The 18,190-nt window shown below is 44.2% G+C and overlaps 1 protein-coding gene across 1 annotated transcript in view; it reads left to right on the top strand.

Moving 5' to 3' along the window:
- Positions 1 to 1,078: 1,078 nt before the first annotated feature.
- Positions 1,079 to 18,190, top strand: part of LRRN1 (leucine rich repeat neuronal 1) — a 30,715-nt gene continuing 13,603 nt past the window's right edge. The window contains exon 1 of the mRNA XM_083723805.1: positions 1,079 to 1,541. The gene's annotated coding sequence lies outside the window, so the exon portion shown is untranslated. The remainder of the gene's footprint in view (positions 1,542 to 18,190) is intronic.

The raw sequence follows: 18,190 nt of genomic DNA, 5'->3' as shown, positions 1-18,190 counted from the left end.
GTAAATGGTGTTTCCGTGCACTGCTCTGGTTTTGCCAGAAGCGGCTTAGTCATGCTGGCCACATGACCCAGAAAAACTGCCTGTGGACAAACGTCGGCTCCCTTGGCCAGCAAAGCGAGATGAGTGCCACACCCCCCGAGTTGTTCGCAACTGAACTTAACTGGCAGGGGTCCTTTACCTTTTAAGACTGGCAGAAACCAACGAAAGGGTCTTTTTAGATGTGGCCCCACCATTCTCCTGAGAACTTTAGTTACCCCCCTCTTCTCTTTAGCTTTTAAGCACTTCCTAAAGTAGATATAGATAGATGATAGATAGATAGATAGATGGATGGATCTGGTAGATTCCACCATGCTTTTTATTGCGGGCACCCACACTCTGATGTTGTTTCTATTTGGTTTTGTCAGATTGCTTTGCTTTCAACATTTTAAAAATATTGCCTACCCTTAAGCCGTGACCTAAAAGGAGGGCCAGATACGCACACAAAGGCAACATCGCAACCCTGCCTACTTGGCAACAAGCGCCACTGAGTTCAATGGGACTTGCTACCCATGTATAGGAAACACCTCTTTGGTGCAGAGACTGAAAGGGGAAGTGCCAAATGCCCTACAATTCCACCTGCTCAGAAGAAGGCAAATACAGACAGAGAGACCGAGCTAACGTGTTGCACATTCTTCCATGGGGGGGGGGGGGTAATCCGCCGAGCAGAAGCGGTTTCCTTTGTGCGCCCATTGTCTGCCTGGTTCCAGCATCCAAAAGAAGCAGCCTCCCTCCCCGCTCCGTCCCCCTGCTCAGGCCCCAGTGAAAAGGGGTCTGCGAGACGCGGCGGGGGTGGGGGCTCTTGTCGCTGCCTGTCGCCCACCCCACCCTTCGCCGCCGTTCCCACAGCAGCCCTGGCAGCAGGGCAGAAGCCCCTCGCGGCCCCCTCGAACAGGCTCCCTCGCCTTCCCCCTTTGTTAGCAGCCCCTACAGATGGTGCCCTGCTCGGGTCTCGGGTGTATTGCGAAGCGGACGCGGGGGGGGGGGGGAGGGCGCGCGGCGAGTGGCCAATGGCGAGGCAGCCCGTCAGCTGACCTGCTTTGCTTACACCAGGTGCACGCCGGCTGCGGGCTGTGCAAAGCCGAGCTGAGGAGAGAGAAGGAGGAGGCAGCAGCAGCAGCAGCAGCAAGTGCGCGCGGCGGGAGGAGGGAAGGCGCCCGCGAGCACGAAGAGACCCCCGGCCAGCGGGGGGAGGAGGAGGAGGAGGAGGAAGAAGAAGAAGAGCGCGCGCCTTGCCGCGGGGGCCCCGAGTGGAAATTACAGCCGCGGTCGCCTCGGAGAAAGGAGAGGCGGCGGCAGGAGAGGGGGGCGCGCCCCGCCGTCCTTCTGGCCGCAGACTTGTGGCGTTTGAAACTCGAGCTGCCGGAGCCTGGCTAAGCGAGCCTCCTCGCCACCGGGGATTGTTGTGCCTTTCCGGGCGCGGTTTAAGGAGCCTCTCTTGCGTCCTGCATGGGGGGGAGGGCCAGCCAGGCTCGTTCCTAGCGGCCGCTGTTCCCTCTCTTTGGGTAAGTGTGTCCTCCGTCTGGGCAGCGGGGAGGAAGGGAGATGGGTTACCTGGGCGGGGAAGGGGTTAAAGCGGAAGCCAAGTTGCTATGGAGTAGTAAGCAGGGAGAGAAATGCTCTCTAGTATATATGCTATATCTCTAGCATGCCACCAAGCCACCAGTGCCGGGAATTTGTGGGCTGGGAGGTGGTGGCATTTCACTGGGCAGAACGATAAGCGAGCCCTCCAGGGAGCAGAGGCTGAGATGTCACCTAGCAGGGATTGCTTTTGTTTGGAAAGGCTGCGCAGGGAATTGGGACGCTTAGAGAGCGTTGCCTAGCGGAGAGCGTCCAGAAGGCTGATAAGCAATGGGCAAAACAGATGGAGCAAACAGCACTCTGCCCTCTGGCCCTGGATTTCTGGCCATGGTTAGAAGGGGAAAGGAGGGTAAACAAGGGGACGATTGTCTTCTCTCCCCTCCCCCTTGCCCCAAAATTTCTTTTTATTAAGTGTTGACTTGCGGTTGGAGACCCTAGAAAGAAGAAACAAAGGTCGATCTAACCTGGTTTAAAGGGGGGGGGGGAGAAGGGAGCAGTTGGGTGTTAGCTGTTGTTCTTTTTTGCAATAGGTGTGCTGATTCCAAAGGCTGGCTGACTCCATCCAGCTGGCTAGAAGACAAAAAAGTGTGTGTGTGTGTGTGTGTGTGTGTGTGTGTGTGTGTGTGTGTTTTGCTGTTGCCGTCTCTCATCTAGCCCAGGCAGACCAAGTATGGAAAGTTTGCCAGCTAGTGTCCTTTGTCCTCTCCCAAGGCAGGAGGGTGAAGAGGATGCTGGCTGGTAGCAGCTATGATGAAAATCTGCACCCCCCAAAAAAATCTTACCTGAGCCAGACAGTTTGCTAGTTTGTGGTTTCAGCCAAAGCATGAAACTCTTTCCCCGCCTTGTCTTTTTCTGCAGAGGCTTGAAGCACTTCAGTGGGATGCATGTGCTTAATCTGCAATTGTCATGCTCTGCATTGGGGAACTGGTTGCTGTCAGGAAAGTTATGCCCAGTGATTATTTCATGACTTTGGGACTGTGTTTGTGTATCTTCCAGGGGAGGCTTCTTCTTTAGAAAAAGAAGAAGAAAAGCATGTGTGTGAAAATAGTCAAAGTCAATAAGATGTTTTCTGGAATATCCTCTGATGCCTGAATGACTTCTGTTACCTTCCTCTGTCTTGCTCTTAAGAAACACTTTACTACTTAACTTTGTCCTCTTTCTTTCTTTTTTACTTCCTTCTGATTTTTAATGGACTTGCTGCATTGAGCTGCTAAGGCACAGGCAATGGGAAAAGTACCAGGCTGAAGTTTCTGTGATTCCCATTTCTCATGGGGAGGAGGAGGCTGGTGCTGTGTGTCCCCCTAAATCTCTGATTTGCATGCAAATGGGAATGCACCCTGGCAGATGTCTTGCCTCATCCATTCACATGAAGGAATTTGAAAAGACAAGGAGTCTTCAGTTTAACAATAGACCTTAAGAAAATGGTATAAAGGCTTAGTGTGAGGCTTGCTCCCCCACCCCACTCTTCTGCACCAGCTCCCCTTGCTCTTTGGACATTTATATGGCAAGCTGTCTCTAGTAATCTGACCATGATAGGGTAAAATATGCTCCCTCTGGAGAAGTTTGTTGCAACCGCGAGATTCCAGGTAGGATACAAGATCCAACAAGGGCTTTTCTTCCCCCAAATTTGTTGAAACTGATGGCCAGACAGCCTGGCAACTTGAAGACCAACATCCACATACAAACTGGTGTGCCTGTGTCTGAGCCATTATGTGAGAAGAAGGAGCATCCAAAAGTACAAAGTCCTGGAGTTGTTACTGAGGTTTTAGACAGCGAGGACTTTAGGCCCTCTGCAAGGTCACCTAGCCAGTAAGCTAGAGGTACAGAGCTGTCCTCAAGAGAATCCGGTTTCTGAAGGAAGTCATTCTCCAGTGAGGGGAAGGAGATCTCTGAATTGCACCCAGAGGGGAGGAATGTAGTAATCCTTTTGGGGATGGGCCCTAACAAAGTTGTAGAAGATCCCTGGTTCAGTCTCTGACCTTCCAGATAAGACTGGGAAATACTTCCACTGGAGATTCTGGAGAGCTACTGCCAGGCAATGCGAACAATACTGAGTTGGATGGACCAGTTATAAGGGAGCTTCCTATGTTCCTGTCATGAATTGAGGCAGGGCTCTACCCTTAGATATTATTTCCAGGTCTTTCAGTTTCTGCCTAGTCTCATTCCAGAAATAAGCAGCCTGTTTTGGAAACCATCAAATGAGTAGGAGTTCAATCTATCTCTCTATATTACTGTTCTATATAAAACTGTGCAATCATTATCTGAGAGCTTCAAGTAAAAGGGTAGAGTTGCTTCTTTCATATCCTTCCAGATGTTCAGAACTTTTTCTCTCCAACTGCATTCCAGAGGGGAGAGATTACTTTGTTTTCCGTTAAGTTTGAACCGAATGTAGCTTTGCTCTTAAAGACAAACTGCAGTTCCCTCCTTTTCTCTGTGTTGTTCATGACATTGACATCAAATAAAGGATTCACTAAGCTTCCTTGCCTTCAGGCCAGATAAGACAAGATCCTGAGTCAGTAGGTTTTAATGGTGACCTAATCTTTTTAAATTGTTGTGCGCACCTCTAAAGACTTTGAAGTGCTTAAGGGGCGGGGGACCAAAACCACATCCACAAAGCATTCAGTGTGGTTCAGTGTGAAATGCTAGAAAATACTAAGGCAATTTATACGTCTTCAAAGCATGCCCTTTCCTCTGCCCTTTCAGGCATTAGTTTGGTAGACAGCAGCTGGCGCATTTCACCTTCTGGCTTTGTGGAGCCCTCATCACAGACTTGTGGTGTGGACTACACGTGAGCATGGATGAATATACCTCCTTGTGTGCCAGGCACCAGTTGCCTCCTCTTTTGTTTAGCTGCATAGCCGAAAGCAAAAGACCCCATTCACCAAGAAAGCAGCTAACCCTTGGGTTCCACGGTTTCATTGAAGAAGGCGTTTCAGTGAGCTAGCGGGAAAGAAGGCATTGTATTGGTTGTATTGGCATTGTTTCGGGCTGGACAACAGATGTTCGCCTGCTATTTTACATGTTTCGCTAAGTTATTTAGTGCCGGTTCGTTGCGTGCTTCCCAGCGAGCAACTGGCTAGAAAAAGAGGCAGAATCAAATGAAGAGTTTGCAGTACAGTTTGCAGGTGGGAGAAAGAAACATCACCACTGAATGATCAGCCCCCCCCCCAAACTGTTTGGGAGTTGCCAAGGAATACATCAGAAAACTCTTTAGGTTGTACGTTATTTTCTTCTTTGTGAGATCCCATGTGAAATTACTTCGCTACTCAATGCATCCATTAACTTATTAAAAAGTGGAAAGGAAGTGCTTTTAAATACGTATTCAGGGGTTGCCTTCAAGAAGATGATTAGTGGGGTAAATGTGGCTGCATTTAGCTGCCCCCACCCCCAAACCTGTGCAACTCCGGTTGTTGCTGCATTGGACTATGACTTCTGAAGTATGACATCTGCTCTACATTTGAGGACTTCCTGTGCAATTTAGAATCCTTCATGATCAGTTTCCCAAACTGTGGAGTCCCCATGTGTAGAGCAGGCTCCCTTTTTTCAAAGTTATAGTCCCAAACAGCAATGGCAAGTAGAGCCATGGTAGGCTGAAGCAAGCGCTTTGTGCCACACTTGCCCTGTTCGCAGGAATCCTATCTAAAGAGGGCTATTATTTCATGCAGTCAGATATTGCCTTTATACTTTCAGTGAATTGTGAATTTGAAGTTATTGGCCTGTTTTGTTTTGTTTTAAGGTGATGGTGTACACAAGCTTTTCATAAGATAGCCATCCCATGTAGGGTTTCTACATACCTCTTGTTAAAGCCTTGCAAATAAATCCAGAAAAGTTACTAGCCCACCTCTCCTTATGTAGCTGCATCCAACATTTGTGGCATAAAAGTGACAACTTGTATAAAGATGCATTTCCTCCCTCCCTATGGATGACTCTCTGTTTGGAAGTCTGGCTTGTTTTTGAGGTTTCCTACTACTTTTAGTATGTTGCAAACAATATTTTATGAAAGCCTGAAAAGTTATGCTTGCAGTGTTTGTGGTGAGTTCTGGATCGTGGATTCTTCACAGTCCACACAAGCTCCTCTCCTTTACTTCCTGACTGATCTGGGCTGTATTCACATGCCTAACCGAAACATTTAGTGCTCATTTCCATGTCATTTGGAAACAGTTTTTGTTTTTTTTCTGGGTCCAAATAACATGGAAAGAGTGCTAAACTTGTGCTGTTTTCCACTATATTTCCAGAAGTGGCTTTTACATCCTGAGAAAGCTCAAGTGCAATGGGGAAAAGATCTGTTAGGGAAACTATGGGGAAACGGAATAAACTGCCCTAGATGAGCCATTTCCCCTTTAAATATTGCAAAAGGGGGGCAGGTGTGGCAAAGCCATTGCAATGTCAAACCCTGCCAATCTTTTAAAGGCTCCAAACCTTTGCAAAACCCAGCCAGCAGAGCCCCTGGGAGCTGCCCAGGGTTCTGATTTCCCTCATCCTGCTGGGCTGGAGTGGAGTGGAACAGAGCTGGTGGCTCTGGCATTAATTTTCACTTTGCCTGTGGTCTCCAAGCCCCAGCAGAACAGGACAAATGGTCTCTAACCCAGGGCAGATGAACCTGAAGCCCTCCAGATGTGGTTGGACTTCCAGCTCCATTTGCCCCAGCCTGCATGGTCAGTGATAGGGTGGGTGTTTGCAGTCTACCAACATCTAGAGAGCCATCGGTTCCCAACTTATGCTTTAATTTTAAAGTGTTTGCTCTTCAGTAGAGCAGCAATGTGAAAGTAGGCTTTTCTGCCCCTAAAGTACCCCAATTTCTAACTGAACCATTGATACTTACACACATATAGAATCTGCTTTGACTTCAGAATCCTGCGTTGGAAGATGTCGTTCATGGCTCATGAAAATAAGATGGCATACTTGCTCGTAAGAGGCCTGTATGACTAATTTTAACAATCCAGGTCACAGGCTTAGACACTTTCAATGCTGGTAGTCACAATTACTGCTTTACCTGCTATTTCTTTTCCGCTGTTACTTTTAGTTGAAGAAATGTGATGGTCTGTGTATTTCAGCAGTACTTTAGGTGAGTCAAAGCTAAAAGTACTAGAATAGCATTGTAATTTAGTACAATATATCAAGACAATTTAAGAGTCCACAAACTTCCTGTTCTGCAGTCTGTTTCTCTTAATACATTGTGTTGTAAAGTGTAATATAATACAATAATTAGAACTGTCCAAACATTAAGAGAAGTATGAAAAATAAACAATTACGAGTGCAAGATTAAATGTAAATCAACTTGCATAACTGCAGCTTAGTGTGGGAAATCATTTAAGTTTTCTGAAACTTTTAAGACAAGTAGCAAACTTTACAAGTCAAATCAGGCATTAATTTTAACATAATCAGATGCATATTTGGTCAGGAGAAACTATTTTCCTTAATGCAGTTTTGTTCCGTTCACTTCTGAAGCAAGGTTTCTTAAAAAGAGGAAAAGGTCCCTTATTCTTTCAGGCCCCATTATTTTATAAATATGTAGTTAAAAGCATTGTGCACCCAAATTATTGAAAATCTGGATTTAATTTTTTGTGCTCATCTTAGAGCTGAACTGAAATCTATTGCACATACTAAGAACTTTAAAAAACCAAAACCCTGTAAGTATGCCTGAAATTTTTAACAAAGAGGGAGTTTCAGTTTTACAGTGCATATCTGCTTTGAAGCATAATAAAACATAATAAAAACAAAAAGTAAACAAATCCATAATCTCCTTCCACAAACACATTTAAAAGGACATATAATGTTAATCAGCCAAAGGCCTGGTTGCAGAGGAACGTTTTTGCCTGGCACCTAAAGTCTCCCTGGGGAGAACATTCCACAAATGGGGAGCCACTGCAGGAAAGGCCCGTTCTCATGTTGCCTCTCTCTGGACCTCTCATGGAGGAGGCACGCAAATAAGGGCCTCAGATGATGATCACAGTGTCCAGGTCAGTTCATATGGGGACAGGCGGTGCTTGAGGTGTTGCAGTCAATGAGATTTACTCTGATAAATATGTATAGGTTTGCACCTGTATTTTTTTAGTTCTGTTCTTTTGGTTAGCCTTAGGGACCTGATTCTCAGGTGTCACTGCAACCCTTTGTAGATCAAGTAGTCTTTGGAGGATGTCCTGAGAATGTTTCTTCTAAGGAAATTGGCTTGCAAATACACATACCAGGATTTAGTTTTCCTAGGATGTGTATTTGCAATCTGAATAGGTAAAAAAACCAGGAAGGATTAAGGTAGGGTCAGGGCTTGAGAATAGCTTTAAAGAAAGGGAACAGGAAATGGAACAGGTGAATAACCTTTAACAAAGGACATTAGAATATTAGTTTAATATATACATTCATTAAGGAAAAGGAAAAAAAACAGAAATAATGAAGATACTTGTAGTAACAAAATCTGTCTTCTCTAGTGCTACTTTAAGCTCCTTTATTATTTCTTTAATTTTGGAGCTTTTCTTAATAAAAACAAACTGTAATTTTCAGACTCGAGCCATCCCAGTTCACCAATAATACTCTTTGGCAGGCATGTGGTCCCCACAGCTGTCCTCTCATTTGTGTATGAAATAGAAACACTGGTGTCATTTGTAGGTTACCATAGTTACATGAACAATACACGTGTGGTACTTCATCCTTCCAAGCTAAAAGGGTTTCTCAGTTCTGTGCCTAGAAAATGTCTGCCAGGCAAGGGGGACAAACCTATGGGAAGGGTGACTTTAAACATTTTTTTAAAGCACCCCCTTTAATTCACTTTCTACAATGTTAATTTATTGCAATTCTCCTTTTTAGTTTAACAAAAGCTAATTGCAGGCCTCCAGCCAATTAAGCACTTCATCCAGCAAGCTGCCACACTAATGTGGGTTTGCAGGTGTCCTGTAGGCTCAGGAATCTGGGGCTGATTTATGCTGTTGTGTCACAAAGTAAGCTTTACCTGGCGTTCAAGATTTACAGGATATTTATATATGAAATGTTCAACTTGACTCCCAAGAGGTCGCATAGTCCAGCAAAAGGAATGGTGAACTTGGATTGGGGTTTAAAACTCTCCTTGGCTCCTGGCTTCATAGTGTGACAGAGAGTCACCTGCCCACAACCCATCTCCATTCCCTGTTCAGTAAAATATTAAAAGTACTGAACACAGTGGGGTTGGCCTCTGTGCCCAGAGGTTTAAAATCTTAAGGTTTTGGGTAAAGGATTCTGTGGAAGAACTGCCACTTCCTAAGCCTGCTGGCTTGCTCCAAGCAGGGAGGTGGTGGAAGGGTGGTGAGGGGTTTTTCCTGAAGCCTCCCACTGACAGCAGTGGAAGGGAAAATCAATATGTCAGTTTCAGGACTTTGGGGGGGGGGGCAGCGGTGAGACTAATCAGATTGGATTTGTTCTTCCAAGCCTGAAACATCCTCCAACAGATATATTTCAGGGTAGTGGGCTCAGGAATGCTAATGGTAGTGGTCACCTCCCCATCCATCCTCTTTAAGTACTAGGGATGCTGTTCCCCATATCAACCAGGCCAAGTCCTGAGATCAGTAGAGGAGGGGGTTGCTAATGTGTGGCCCATTGTGTGGGAACCCAAAGTAGGGCCTTTTCCACGGTGGTGCCCAATTTTGGAATTTCACGGAGGCACAGATGGTCATGAAATGGATGGGATTCTGCTGCCTTGTGAAGACTAACTTGATTTTTTAAAAAGCTTTTGTACGCCCTGTGTTTTGTTTGACTTAACTTTTTTAGCCTCTAGTCTTTCTGCATTTTATAATTATATGCGGTTTTATTGCTGGTTTTTAATATTTCTATCAAGTCTTCGTGATTTCTGTCGATGTGTTGTAAACTTCTTTGAGGTCCTTTTTTAAAAAAAAAATGAAAAAAGGTGTATAAGAATGCAACATAAATAGCAAGTAATTAGAGCCGCCTCCTCATCCAGGATCTCATCCAGTTCTGATTTGGTACTGCCAAGATGGCTGTAGGCAGGGACAGAGGAAGGTTTGTGTAGTGGGTGCGGACTGCCATGGTGTCGCTACTGAAGGGGGTGACAACACTCACTGCAGGGCCTACAGCGTGCCCAAGCCATGCGTCTCTCCTGGGAGAGACGCAGTGGTTGGGCGCGCACAGGTTCCACGTTGCCCAAACGGTCCACCCACTGCCTCCCCCCACCCCCAGCTGTAGGGTGGCTGAGTGAGAGGAGGAAGGCAGACTCCGGAGGCCCTGCGGTGCGCCCAGCCCCTATGGGTGGCTCACCCCGCCCCTGGGCGCACCACCCCAGGTGCCTGAGTGGCTTCCTCCACCGCTGGCTGTAGGGCATGATATCCTGTTTTAGCTGAAAGTAAGAACTCTGATTTGAAAATGGTGCTTTCTTGATCACCAGGCTGTAAATGATGTTTGGACTTATTTTGTATGGCAAAAGCAAGGGTGAAAGGTGATTCCTAATTCTTAATAGTAATATAATACTAACAGGAAATCCCCACATTTCAGGAAGATATAAGCTGTACCATTATTATGTATCATCTCCCGCTGAGGTTTAGACTTGCAGTAATAAGACTTCATAGAATTGTCCATCCTTTCAGATGCTTATGCATCTGGATGAAATCCTGAAAGCTCTCAGGGAGCTTCCCACTGCTATGGTTGGTGTTCCTGTTGAAGTACTTTTCCACCCAGAAGCTGTAGTTAGTTGCTAGGTTTCTAACTGGGCCTGCCTGTAAGAAATTCACCTTCCCTGTTCTTAAACAACAGTGCAGTTTTCCAATCCATTTTCAAGCATAATTCAGAGTGATGGTGCTAACCTTTTAAGGTTTTAAACGGTTTAGAATCTAGGTTTCTAAACAAGCACCATGTTGTCCTGCAGGACTCTTACTTGAATGCTGCAGTAATCTTCAAAGCTCTCTTCAGTGTTCTCCTGCCTGGCAAATTCTGTGGGTTGTGACTGGATCATAGGACCTTTGTAATGGTGCAACCTTCCATTTGAAATACACTGGTACCTCGGGTTAAGTACTTAATTCGTTCCGGAGGACCGTTCTTAACCTGAAACTGTTCTTAACCTGAAGCACCACTTTAGCTAATGGGGCCTCCTGGTGCCGCCGCACCACCGGAGCATGATTTCTGTTCTTATCCTGAAGCAAAGTTCTTAACCTGAAGCACTATTTCTGGGTTAGCGGAGTCTGTAACCTGAAGCGTATGTAACCCGAGGTACCACTGTATCTTGAAGTTGATTATGTTGTCACTAAGACCAATTCATTTGGCCAGCCTTTTCCAGTATGTCACCTAAGCTGATTTTAGCTGTTGACTACCAGCCATATATGTGCATACCCACATATTCCTCTGTTACAGTCAGGGGTGACTGGTGGATGCTGGACCTTGTCAGGCAACTAGGCAGGACTTATGAGGTCTCATAGATGGGGCCAGTGGTGTGCCACACAGTTCAAAGTGTGCCACATAGAACCCATAAACTTCCAGACCTATAGGAAAATATTATTCCCCTCCTCCAGCTTGTTCACTTCTAGATCTAATTTTAAAGAATAATCTGTAAAGTCGTGTGATATTAATTGGATTAGGATCTGAGGGAACAGGGTTAAAACTACCCAGCCATGAACCTTGAGTCAGACATGGTCTCTCAGCCTAATGCATCTCAGTGTTGTTGCGAGGATAACATTGGGAAGAGGAAAATCATGAGTGCCACTTGGAGCTCCTTGGAGGAAAAGGGGAGGTATAAATGCAAAGAAGATGATGATCTTCAGCATGTTTCGCCCTGTTTTTGAAGGCAATAGGAGAGGGTAGGTTTGGAAAAATAATTTGGGGCACAACCAAGATATTATGGCCTAGTCATGTTAGATATTACATGCATGTCCATAGCAATTCCAATGTGTGGATGGATGTCTGCTGGGACAGGCTTGACTGGGCGAGTTGTGCGAGCCACGTGTAATCCATGTGCCTATACTGTGTTTAGGCTCTGTACACAATGTTCTCATCTGCAGCTTTCTGCTTTTTGTAACAGCACTTTAATTTTGCCAAAGTGTATCCTTGCAACAACCATGCAAAGTTGGCCACCATGCAATTTTTAGCAAAACGAAAAGAGCAGTGCTTCCACCTTAACAAATCCACAAGCTTGGAGGAGAGCCAGTATATCATCTAAACAAACAAACAAACAAACACCCAATCCTACAACAAGACATTTGCTGGCTTTCAACTCTGCTGTAGGTGGCAGCTAGGTGGATAGTTACCCCTTTGAAAGTTTACCAGACAATTTTATATATAAATACTGAGAGTAATTTACCCAACAGTAGCACCATACAAAGAGGCTATAGCAAAGGAATTATGGTCCCCGATCAACATTCTGTTACCTAGTGCACTGGTTTGGGGGTGGGGAGTATAAAGATGAGACTCTTGCCAGTTGGCTTCCAGAAAAGAAAAATGTGCAAATAACAGAGATGAAGGACCAACCCATTCCAGGTCACCCACAGCATCTTCATACAGATTTAAGCAGGCAGAAGAGGCCTACTTACAAACTGTGTGCCTCAGAAATAAAGAGAAAAAGCATATACAATGTGCACCTCCCTCGCCAGTGAGGAATTTCTATATTTAATAAGAACAGTAACTTTTTTTAAAAAAAAAAAAAAGTGCCTTCGCAGCTGCTTTACTGCTGTCCACGAACAAGCTGCCTTTTGGAGAACTACAGCTAAAATGCAAGGAAAGATTTGTAGTATTGGTTCATGTCTTGGTTACATGTAACATCCTTACATTACTTGCTACCACGGGCTTCTTCAGGAGAAAGCCTAGGATGCAAATTCAGTAGTGATGCTGACGATGTCAAGCTTATGTTCATACAAGCCAATCATGCGTCTAATATCCATTCATTCATTTGGCAGCTACTAAATTACTGACAATGGCAAGGAAGAAACACAGCTTCTGTAACAAGCTTGAAGTGCGCATGCCTTTATCAAAAGTTGTCCTTCAGAAAGATACTAGATTAGCCCACAATTTGTTTTGCAGCACCTTCACATTAGATAGACAAATTTCCAGTTCAGGTTTAGCTACATGTTTCTCTAATTCATCACTACTTCTCATTTAGCACATATTGTTTTAGGATTGGCTGAGCAGTGGAAATAACTGATGGATGGAAATGGTTGCAACAGTTCAAATGGAAAGCTAGGGAATATGCAGGGAACAGAAAACTGGGGGGGGGGGGGTTGGAGGGCGTTATTTGGGGAGAAGCTTTTTATTTTTGTTTCAGCTTAAGCTCCATGTTGCCCTGAGTGAGCATCCTCTACTGATCACCAGCTTCCCCGATCTGGTGTCCTCCAATTCCCATCAGCCTCAGTCAAGTATGGCCTCTTGTTGGGAATGGTGGGAATTGGAGTCTAATCACATTTGGAGGGCACAGGCAGGGAAGGGTCATCTGTCACATGCTTCATACTGTTTTGTTGTGAGCAGCCTTGGGCATTCTTGCTAACTGAGGAGTGGCATACAAATGTGTTGAACACCGTAAATCACTGTTTCAGCCCCTTGTACTTGTTGTGTAACTTCGTGACTTCTGTCACATAATTTGTCCTGCAATAAAGTGATTTATCTCACTATATCATATATTAGATTGTTTGCGAGAGAGATCCTTTAAAAGGTATAAGAAATGAAATACTGAAAAGGATGAAATCAATGGCAGTTTTGTCATTAATGCCCTTCATTTTTCACCTTAAGTGGCATTGCACTATACACCAAACATTTGTCAACAGCACTTGCAGAACTTTGCTTGGATTAGAGTACTTCAGAGATCAGGAGAAGTGGTGCAGGTGCTCCTAGGGATCCAGTCTTTTGTGCAAACTTTGGTGTAGTCTTTGATTGCACACCTTTGCTAATCTGCTAACCAACAGGACTTCATGGCAACACCGTTGCACACTGTCCCTTGTTGAGGGTGTACAGCTAAACAGTTCTACGTCATGGTGAAAATAAAACTATTTCTGGTCTCCAAATAACTTCCAAAAGAGTTTTGAAAGTTAGGAAACTGTAATGACATGCTTTCATAAGTAGACAGCTGTAGGTAACTGCCACGTTTAAATAGAAGGTTCATGAAAAGCTACCAATTTTGTAAGTGAAGGCACCTCAATGTGAAACCACCGGAGTGCTTCTCAACTACTGAGAAATGATAGAACAGCAAAACCAGGGACAGGACTTATGTAGACATGCATTGAGTAAGGTGCTGCCATGCATTGTCAGATCAGGACTCTGGCTACGCAAGTAGCATAGAATCATAGAATTGTAGAGTTGGAAGGGATCTCAAGGGCCATCTAATCCAACCCTATGCAATGTAGGATTCTTAACTAAAGCAGCCATGACAGATGGCCATGACAGATGCTTAAAAACCTCTATTGACAGAGTTGGAATCTCCTTTCCTGTAACTTGAAGTCATTGGTTCAGGTTCTATCCTCCAGAGCAGGAGAAAACCAGCTTGTGCCATCTTCCATGTGACAGCTCTTTAGATATTTGAAGATGACTATTGTATCTCCTTTCAGTGTCCTCTTATTCAGGCTAAATATACCCAGTTCCCTCAATGGCTTGGTTTCTAGACCCTTGATCATCTTTGTCACCCTCCTCTGCACACATTCCAGCCTATTAATGTCCTCCTTAAATTGTGGTGCCCAGAACTGGGCACAGTACTCCAGGTTGGGTCTGACTAAGGCAGAATAGAGTGGTGCTGTAACTTCCACTGACCTAGACACTATACTACTGTTGATGCAACCTAGAATAGCATTGGTTTCTGTTTGTTTTCTTGCTTTTTGGCTGCTGCATCACACTGTTGACTCATGTTAAGCATGTGGGCCACTAAGTCCCCTAGACCCTTTTCACAAGTACTACTGGCAAGCCAGGTGTCCCCCATCTTATATTTGTGCAGCTGGTTATTCCTGCCTAAGTGCAGAACCTGACATTTGTCCCTATTGAAATTCATTTGGTTAGTTTTGGCCCAGGTCTCCAATCTGTTAAAGTCATATTGAATCTTGATTCTGTCTTCAGTGACATTAGCTACCTCTCCTAGCTTGGTGTCCTCCTCAAATTTGATGAGCATCCCTTCAGTTCCTTTGTCCAAGTCGTTTATAAAGATGTTGAACAACAAGGGGGCCCAGGACAGAACCCTGTGGCACCCCACGTATCACTTTCCCCCCAGAATGACAATGAACCATTACACACACACACACACACACACACACACACACACACACAAATTGTCTAAAGCAAAGGACAGGATGACATCTTCACCCCCCATTTCACATATAGAGAATGACTGGACAGGCAGTTGAACCTTCCCTGTGGTGACAGGACAGTGTAATCCACCACACTTGAGGACCTCAGGCTACCTTACAGAGTGCAGGCCAGGATATGTGGTACACAAAACTCTGTCCTCCAACAAATAGGTTTGCACTGTTGCATCAGGTGTTAAGCATCAGCAAACAATCAAGTCATGTTAAAGAGCAGCCTTCCCCAAATTAGTACCTTCAAGATATTTTGGACTACAACTCCAATCAGCCCCAACCAACATAGCTAATGTTTAGGGATGTTGGGAACTCTAGTCCAAAACACCTGGAGGCACTGTTGAGGAAGGCTGCCATAGGGTAAAATGCTTAATGTATTTTTGTGGTGTGTTTTTTTAAGATCTCCAGTTCAGTTCCCAGGGTTGTTATTCAGAGCTGAAACCCCTATTACGTAGAGTGAAACAGACAAGTTGCACAAGGATAGCCATGGCAGTCCTCCCCATACACCCCTTTACTCTTGAGCTCCCAGGGCAAGTGCTGTTTTCTTGGTATAAAAGATTAATGATAGATCTCTTCTGCAGAACATAGCCTCTTTTAAAAGTAGGTCTATTTACTTTATTTTATTGTAGTACACTTATATCCTGGCTGCCTTTGCTTCCATTGGGAAACTCAAGGTGGTGACAAACAGGAATTCCCACCTGGTCTCCCATCTAGGTTCAGACCAGATCCTTTAAACCTTAATGAAGCTAAGCTGGTTTGTAAGCCACTATATTGGGTATTTCTAGAATATATGGAGATTGCAGTGATTTAAAGCCAAGCAAACAAGAAAAATACACTAAACTTGAGTACTGTCAGTTGTATGTGCTGTTCCCAAAGTTTGTTACCTTCACAGAATACCCTTTTTATCACTGTTTCAAACCTACAAATGATGTGTATGTCCATGTTGGCAAGTGGCAAAATGCAGCAGTAAATATTTTCACACTGGTAGAAGGCCTCTTCAAATAACTTCCTCCAGGACGTCAGTTTAAGCCATAGCATTATTTGGCCTGTGTTGATTATGTACAGCAGGCATGACATTTCCCCTCGGTTGTAGCATTTGTACCAATTTCTGTTCAAGATGCCTGCTTTGCTCAGACAAAATTTGGAGGCAAAGTTACAAAGTTCTGACATAGAAGGCAGAGTGGGCAGGCGGGAGGCCCAGGTGAGCTTCGGAGGTTTGGTGAGGTGTGAAGGGAGGGAGGTAAGTATCTTAAGCAAGGTAGGGTTGATGAGTGAAGCAGACAGATGCACACAGGTGCTACTTACACCTATGCAGGTGTTCTGCAAAACAAATGTGGTTTCAGTTGTGCTGGTAACACTTCCTAATTATACTCAGGATGCCTGGCTGATGTTTACCGTAGCTTTGGACAATAGTGAACTAAATCACTATTGAAATCACACTCTTGAGTACACCTGTTGAAATCAGTGGGCTTGTGCTACTTTCATTGGGCATGGCCATAGAGTTAGGTGTGCCCAGAGGATATGTATCTACCAGCGCTTTGTAATGTATTTATTTTTCAGTTTATCCCTTAATCTGGGTTGGTATTAAATCTTAAAACCTTTATCACCATGTGCCTGTTTCCTCCATGGAAGACTGTGATGAATGCCTCCTGTTTCACAAAGTATGCTAAATATGTATAGTTTCACCTGTTTTATCTTAATCCAAGAGATGAGTAGGAAAGGGGGCGGGGAGCGAGAGAACCTCAGGAGATTTCCATGCTTTTGTAAAGTAGCAGAGGATGTGCATAGTCAGAAACAACCATGTATTCCTCACCAGAAAGAAATTAGTCTTTGGTGAGTGGGTGGACAATGTGCAGGTGAAGTCTATGAAAAATGGGGGTAGCTTTGTTGATGGATGGGGTTAATTGGTGGTTATATACAAATTATCCCCCCCAAAATCAAGCAATCAGTCAAGCAATCAGGAATTAATTTTAAAAGACAGAGCTATACAATAGATGACGGGTAGCTCAGGTCTTTTCCAGACAAAAGCATGTAGATTGTGGGAAGCTGAATTCATATTTTTTAAAAAAGATATAAACTGTCATGTAAGGAAGCTGTGGAAGTGTGGCAGTCATGACACTGCACATCGACTTATGGGACAAGGTGCAGGCTTTTGTTGTTGTTTAGTTGTTTAGTCATGTCCGACTCTTCGTGACCCCATGGACCAGAGCATGCCAGGCACTTCTGTCGTCCACTGCCTCCCGCAGTTTGGTCAAACTCATGCTGGTAGCTTCAAGAACACTATCCAACCATCTTGTCCTCTGTCGTCCCCTTCTCCTTGTGCCCTCCATCTTTCCCAACATCAGGGTCTTGCCACTATTTTCAATAACGGATAATGGGAAAATGTATAGGCATCACCTTTGACTCACCTGATTTTTAATAACCAGCAAAATAACCTTGAATTCTAGAAGTCAAGTCCTCTAATAATAATAATAATAATAATAATAATAATAATAATAACAATTTCCATAATAATGTAGTTATAGCAAATCAAGGGATCTTTATTTATTAACAAATTTTAAAAATCTGTATCTATTCAAAAGAACCTCAAGGCAAATATACCAAACAGGAACCAGATCAATACAGTAGATTAAGAACTACATGAAAGCCTATTGAAATAGCATGATACTGTTTCAAAATCAACAGTATATAAACAATAAAGCATCCAGGCCCAGATTAGCCTTCTGGGAAGGCCTGATGTAATAAAAAGATATTCAACAGGTGCCCAAATGGTTGGCACCTATCTAATATGCACCAGAAGGAATTTCCAGAACACTACACTATTGCCCTGCTCTGTGTCATCATGGAGCAGAGCCCAGTGTTATGGGTCACAACAGGAAGTTCCTCTCCTGGTGACTGCACCAGTGTGTAGCGAATTCTGGCAATTGCGATTTGCCATTTTATTTTATGTTTAATTGCAATACTGACCAATTTATTGCAGAAGAGCTGTAAATAAGAGGAAGAGCCATTTAGGTCCCCCCCCTCCCTCATTTTCAGCTGTTCTGCAAAAAATGAAAGGGCACATGGCTTTATATTGGGGAAAACACTTAGGTCCCCCACCAGTATAAATCCTTGTGCGCTTTCATTTTTGCTATCGTATTGTTGAAGAGTCAAAGCTATAAAAATGGATTAACTGTTTATACGTGTATTTATCACAAGCTTTATGTTTTTTCGATAGCCTTTGTCATTAATATGTTAATTTAATAAATGCACACTTAGAAACTGTTGTTAAATTTGATTTTACAGTCCAGCATCCTAGCAAAGGGTTTCCTAGACACTGGGGAAGCCCCTGGAGAGAAAGT

This window comes from Podarcis gaigeae (genome assembly GCF_964106915.1).
Source record: "Podarcis gaigeae genome assembly, chromosome: 2".
NCBI lineage: Eukaryota > Metazoa > Chordata > Lepidosauria > Squamata > Lacertidae > Podarcis > Podarcis gaigeae.
This window is presented reverse-complemented; position numbering and strand designations above follow the sequence as displayed.